The 6,838-nt window shown below is 40.4% G+C and overlaps 1 pseudogene; it reads right to left on the bottom strand.

The window, feature by feature from the left end:
- Positions 1-5,911: 5,911 nt before the first annotated feature.
- On the bottom strand, positions 5,912-6,029 carry LOC133384626 (5S ribosomal RNA; annotated as a pseudogene).
- Between the last annotated feature and the right edge of the window lie 809 nt (positions 6,030-6,838).

Raw genomic sequence — 6,838 nt, 5'->3', positions numbered from 1 at the left:
TAGGTGGTCCCTGGATGTTGCTCTGTCATATGCCAAGCCCCTTGTCTCCTTCCCACACAATAGCACATCACAAACCTGTGCATGCATCAGAATTAACGAAAAGATGTATGTTTCTGCGCTCTTTCCAAAAAAGCGTGTGAAAAGCAAATGACTGTTATCGACCAATCACCTATCGACTTAGGGGAGTGGCCAATGCTAAAGCAATTTAGACAAAGAAAAGAAAGTCCATGTGTATGTATGCTTGATCATCAGGTTTTCATAATAATCCAACTACAAACAGGACATGTATGGATCTCGAAGCCATCAAGCAAATATGGAAAATGTGGATTTTGCAGTTAGATATGGATGAGTCCATAGACAACAGATATATGTACGATACTATAGTTTTTTTCTATCAACATCATCAGTGTAAATATTCCATTCCACTTGTGTACAGACCCTGTTAGATACAACCCATAAACCTGCTTGAAAGATGTAAAGGAATTATAAAGGAATAATAATAAACAAAGCTAAATAATATGTTTATCTGTGGAGCTGGAACTGGAGCTAGATAGAATACACACCTCTTAGTTCTACACATCAGTAGATAAACCCTACCATATGAAGATATATTGAGTAAATCAGTACTGCTGTTAAAGCAGGGGTGTAGTCATCCAGGGACTCAGGGGATCTTAGACCCCTTACTTTTTGAGGAGCAGGGTCCCAGCAGGGTCCTTATGTTTCCAACATCCTATGAGCCAATCATCATGAAAGGGGAGTGTGTTAGCCACTGAGAAGAGTTTTAACATGCTTTGTTATCCATTCCTGTTGATTGGACCCAATCAGAGTGAAAGGAAGTGAGTCAGCCACTGAAAAGACTCTTCTTAATAGCTAATACTCTTACTTTTCATGCTGATTGGCTCCTGGGGCGTCTGTTGTGGTGGGAAAAGATTTAACAAGGATCTAATTTTAACCCAGCAGCAAAAAAGGGGGGATGGAAGGAGGTGTGGCTATAACTATCATGAAGGGACGCTGCACTTCTGAATTTGCCACTACACTCCTGCTTAATAGTGACAATGTGGAACAAAAGGAGCCTCAGTGACAAACTTGTATAGTTCAGCATCTTCCCAGAGTATCAGATTGAAGATAATGTACAAGACTATGTAAGTACAGTTTTCTCACTTAATATTATGGTTATATAGCCCTCAGATGTTTTCTTATTTCAACCAGTAGCTAGAGTAGTTCTATTGTCCAGGAGTCAATATACAAAAATGAATGAAACCCAATCACCAATCGTTTTCAATTAAATACACTGAACAAAACAATACTGTCAACATATTTTATATTCCCTGATACATTCTTTTCTGTTATTTTACATTATAGTGAGTGCTTAAAATCAATGTTTTCTTATTTATTACAGAACCATTCACAGAGATAGGATAAAGAGATTAACAATGTGGCACCAACATCAATTCTACCAATTACAAGTTGATATATGAAAAAAGAGGAGTGAGGTCAAATCCAACAGTCTGGACATCACATTTATTTGCGAAATACCAATATCTATGTCAAATGGTTGTCAATAAAAAACAAGGAGGAATCCTTGCCCCATTATGCTTTAATCGTATTTAACAGCAGCAGTAGTAGGGGTGACATGTTCTAGAGGTAGGAACTTGTAGCCCTCCAGATATTTTTGAACCACAATTCCCATCATTCCAGACCATTGACCATGCTTGCTGGGACTGATGAGAGTTGATTTCCAATAACATCTGGAGGGCTGCAGGTCTGTCAACCCTGGCATATACTGTTTACTGCAAAATTTCCTCATAAGTTACTATGGGATGCGGCATTAGGAGTGCTCAGTAGTAGCTCTGTCTTAAGCGTCCTTCAGTGTATTTTAGCAAAATGGATTATAACACAATGACCCCATTGTTTGTGTATTTATGGCAATTTTTCAACCACTCATCAGCTAAGTCCTCTGGGTGGTTTGCAAAACACTAAAAATTAGTAAAATAAAAAATAAATAAAAATAGTATCATTATAATATCTTTGCCACCAACATAACATCAGCAGAAATCAACACAAAACCAATACAAGCAGCATAAAATCAATACAAAACTGATACAAAAGCAACTGAAAAACCATCAAGGGGAAAATACCAAAGTTCTAAAATGCACTAAAAAGTAAAAGGTCTAGAAAAATTCAAAGGTCTTCACCTGATTTCAGACCATATTATAGGTGCTAGGTGAACCTTTCTGGGGATAGCATTCTACAACTGGAGTACCACCATGACAAAGGCCCTCTCCACAGTGACCACCAGCCTCACCTCATTAGGTGGGCAAAACTGATAAATTGTGTGATGAGCATATTAAAGAACAAGCAGGGGAAGGTGATCTTTTCGGTTTCCAGAGCATAGATAAGTATCACAATGCTCTCTCTGTCCAGAAAGGATCATAGTTGGTACAACAGCCAAAGCTGGTTAAAGGCACTCAGTGCCACTGAGGATATCTTTGCCTCAAGTAACAGTACTGGGGTGGGGAATGATCTAGAACAGCCCCAAATTATGAACCTGTTCATTTAGGGTGAGGCCATCTCTATCCAAAACAGGTTGAATACCAGTTAACTGGGCAGAAATATCACCCACTAATAGTAATTATCTCTTGTTTGGACTGAGCCTCATTTTATTGGTCCTCTTGCTTTTCATTACTGTACGCAAACACTGGTTCAGAACACTCACTGCCTCACCTGGATTAAATGAAAAAAGAGTTAAAGCTTGGAGTCATCTGCACATTGGTACTGTCAGCTCATACTCTCAAGTGCCCTCTCTCAGTGGTTTCATGTAAATCAGGCATGAGGAAACTTTGGCCCTCCAGATGTTGCTGAACAGCAACTCCCATCATCCCTGGGCACCGGCCATGCTTGCTGGGGCTCCTAGGAGTTGTAGTTCAGCAACATCTGGAAGACCAAAGATGCCCACACCTGATGTAGATATTTAATAGCATGGAAGAGAATACAGCATACTACAGAATCCCACAGCATAATTCTACAACAAAATCTTTGCAATTTAGCATCCAGTTAGGAGCAGAACCACAATAATGTAGTACCCACTCACCCAGACAGCCTATACAGAAAACTACCATGATCCTTGGGATTGACAGCAGCTGAGAGGTCCAAGAAAATCAACAGGTTTGCACTTCCCCATCTCTTTCTTGGCAAAGACGAGTAGTGAATGCAGGTGATTTGAAAACACTTAGATCAGATTTGCAAAAAGTGTCAACTGGATGACACATTTAAGCTAACTGTACACAAAATGTGCAATGGTGATGCAGATCTGCATTAATACCGCTGTCCTAACATGATGTGCAGTCAAGACAGCTGCAGATAAGGCAATGTGCAAAAATGATGTGGATCTGCTTTGCAAAAAAATCACACCTTTGCTTCTGCTGGCAGTTGTCCCAGTAACATGTGATGCCAGATGGAAATAAATGCAGAAATAAAAGAGACAGCATTCATTCATCACTAATCCAGCACACATTCTCATCACCATGTCAACATTGTATGGACTTGCCCTGTCTGATGAACCCTTATTAGCATTCAAGCAGGAAGGGGGGTGACCAGAGGTAAATGGTAGTTCCAATGACTGATTCCACTTGAGAAAGTAATTACTTTTGAAATTGGGAACAGGAAGAGTGTACTTTGCTCATAAGCCATGCTTTGTTTCCCCCCAGATGACTACAATAATGCCAGAAATCTATACAATATGTGCTAGATCTAGACACTCCCTGAAAATTGACACATTAAAAACGGATCCTGTCAGGAGCACTCCATGTAGAAATGATGCAAGTGAGAAACAGAGAATGAAAATCAGAAAAGAGCAAGAGATGGAGTAAGGGAAGGAGGGAACAGAAAAAGTAAAGGGTGTTCTGAAATTATTGCAAAGGGATAACTAAGAACAGATAGGGCCCTTCCACTTGCACAAGATGACACCACTTGATTTCCGCTAAATCATCTTCCCTGCGGCAGCCCTCAGCAACATCTGGAGGCCCATTCCAGGCAGAGGATCTCTGTACCCTCACAACTTCCCTTACGGGGTGCAGTGAGAAGGGAGTGGGAAATCCCCACTGCATGAGTAATGTCCTGCTCACATTTCTTTCAATTCAAGCCAATATGAACAAAATGAATGGCTCTGAAATTATCTGGGAGCAATGCTTAATATAAGGATGGGGTGGGAAAACCATCCAGGTCTTTTAAATAACCTAGATAATCTGAGCCTTTTTGTTTTAATTTTGGAGGGTGCAGCAAGTTCTGTTCTGTTGTGAAGTCTTAGGTCATTTGGGCCTCTCTTTCTTTTTACAAATCTGTTCTTTCCCCATTTGGGGGGCACCGTGAGTTCTGTTTTGTTGCATTTATGCAGGTTTCACTGTCCTTTCTAATGATTTTATGGTTTACTTCGTATTTCAGTTTGATTTTATTAATTGGAAGTCATGCACAGACCTTTAGGTTATGTGGCTATACAAAATGTCATAAAATAAATGTACATACCTAACTACAAGGCGGTTGCATCAACTCTGCGTACGCCAAATAATAAGGCAAATCAGGGTGATTAAGAGGTGCAGATACCATCTTATCAGGAGGTCTGTTCCACACAAAAAAGGAATTGGGCCATTAGTGTTGTGGCATCTACCCAGAGCTTGGAAAAGTTACTTTTTTGAACTACAAATCCCATCAGCCCAATCCAGTGGCCATGCTGGCTGGGGTTGATGGGAGTTGTAGTTTTAAAAAGTAACTTTTCCAAGCTCTGCATCTACCCTTTGGAATTGCCTTCCCTTAAATATTAGACAGGCGCCATCTTTGATGTCTTTTCAGCACCTACTGAAGACTTTCCTCTTCCATCAATCCTTTCAACTAGGGATCTTTTCCTGTATATACTGTATTGGAATTGTTTTAAAAATGTTTTTATCATTTTATCACTTCTTGTTTTCCACCCTGGGCTCCTTTCAGAGGAAGGGGAGGATATAAATATAATAATAACGAATGATAATAAGGTTAAACCATAGAGCCTTTTTTATTTCCCTTTTTCTTTTCTTTTTTTTTAGAAACAAAACCATATCGACTGAGGAAAAATACCCAAAGCTGGACAAAGGAATGGGTGGAGAGGAAAGGGGAGGGATGGAGATGTGGTGGAGGAGTATATTTTATTCTGAAGGACAGGTCTAGCTTTTAATGACAGTGAATTATTTTCCCAGTGCACTTCAGTTACAGTGATTTGGAGGTGGGACGTTGAAGGAAACCCACGTGTCCTCATTCTCCTCCACGTTTTGCCAATGAGAGCGGGGCATAAGCAGCAGAGTTCGGCTATTGGGGTTTCATCTCTTTCTCAATTGTTCTTCTTCCTAATAAGCAATTAAAAACCACAGCTCTTTTTTCTTCATAGAGGGTAATTCCAGGAAGGGGCCAGAGAAAAAAGTTGTAATTTTTCCATGTTTTTTTTAATAACAAAGAATAAACTCATCTAGCATGATAGCCCCTGGACCTATTTATGTGATGTTCAGCAGCATTCTTACCCAGGGGCACTTCTCTTTTGTCCCCAGTTTTTAAACTGATAGAACCCCCCCAAAACAAAAAACCTCTGGAGGAGGGAAATGATTGCTATTTCCCCATCCCAAAATGATAATTGAAAGTGAACTACTACACCTATTTTTCTGAAATTTGGCAGGCTTGATCTGCTCAGAAAGGGCTGCAATAAATGAGACACAGTGGATTCAAAACAGATGGGGCTGCTTCTGAGCACCACGGATACAGTGTTTATTGTTGTTGTTATATCCCTTCAAGTCGATTCCGACTTATGGTGACCCAATGAATCTTTTGGATGTATTCATAGTGTTTTCGTAGTAATAGGTGTTCAGCAGTGGTTTACCATTGCCTTCCTCTAAGCCTATGGCCCCCGGCATTCCCAGGCAGTCTCCCATCAAGTACTAACCAGGCTTGACCCTGCTTAGCTTCCGAGATCAGATGAGATCAGGCATCTCCAGGGTAGTATGGCCGTAGGCATACTAGGCATATACACCCCTAGTTATTAAGGTGTCTTGCTTTCTTAATGACACATTAGTTGCTTTATTACATAAAGGTATAAGCTTATCCATCCCCATTTTAGATACAGTATTTCAGAATTTTTCATAGGCTGATGGATGCAGTTTCTAGCTGGGCCTTGAAGTCGTTTTCCTCTGAGAAATCCAAAACCCTCCAGCTATTCTGCTTAGATGTGGCAAAGAGAAAGCAACTGCTCCTGTTGAATCATCATATGTAAACATGCACCTTTGCATCTAATGTGCAGACTTTCAAAGATGCAAATTGATCTGCAAGATAATTTATTGGATCAGATCTAGTGTGAAAAGGGCAGATTTCTTCTCCTGCTGCAGGCTAGAAGAAAATCCCTCTTCTAAAGCTACTATTTGCTTTGGGAAGAAATTTCCCCAATGGTGCCAGTGAGGGATTTCCCCTACCCAATCCAAATACTAGCTTTAAAAGAGGGATTTTCCTCAAGACTGCAACAGGGGAGGAAAGAGTTACATCCCCCTTCCATGCCTGCCGTGATCCTATTAATGGCACACACAATTTAATACAATTTGCATTACTAAAAACCTGCATGCTAGTTGCAAAGGGGTGTTTAACCTCGGCTGTAGTTTGGTCTTTAGTGTATCCATTACTTTGATGATAAACTGTGGCCCTCTCCCCCAAAGTGTTTGGCTGCCACAAGTCTTATTTACCTACCCACTTATCTCAATAAACCTTGCTGTGGTGAAGGTTGCTGAAGAGAGGGCATTTTCTACAGACAAAGAATACAGCTGACACTTCAGCA

This window comes from Rhineura floridana, chromosome 4, assembly GCF_030035675.1.
Source record: "Rhineura floridana isolate rRhiFlo1 chromosome 4, rRhiFlo1.hap2, whole genome shotgun sequence".
Taxonomy (NCBI): Eukaryota; Metazoa; Chordata; class Lepidosauria; order Squamata; family Rhineuridae; genus Rhineura; species Rhineura floridana.
Note: the sequence above shows the minus strand (reverse complement) of the source record. Positions and strands in the feature narration are given on the sequence as shown.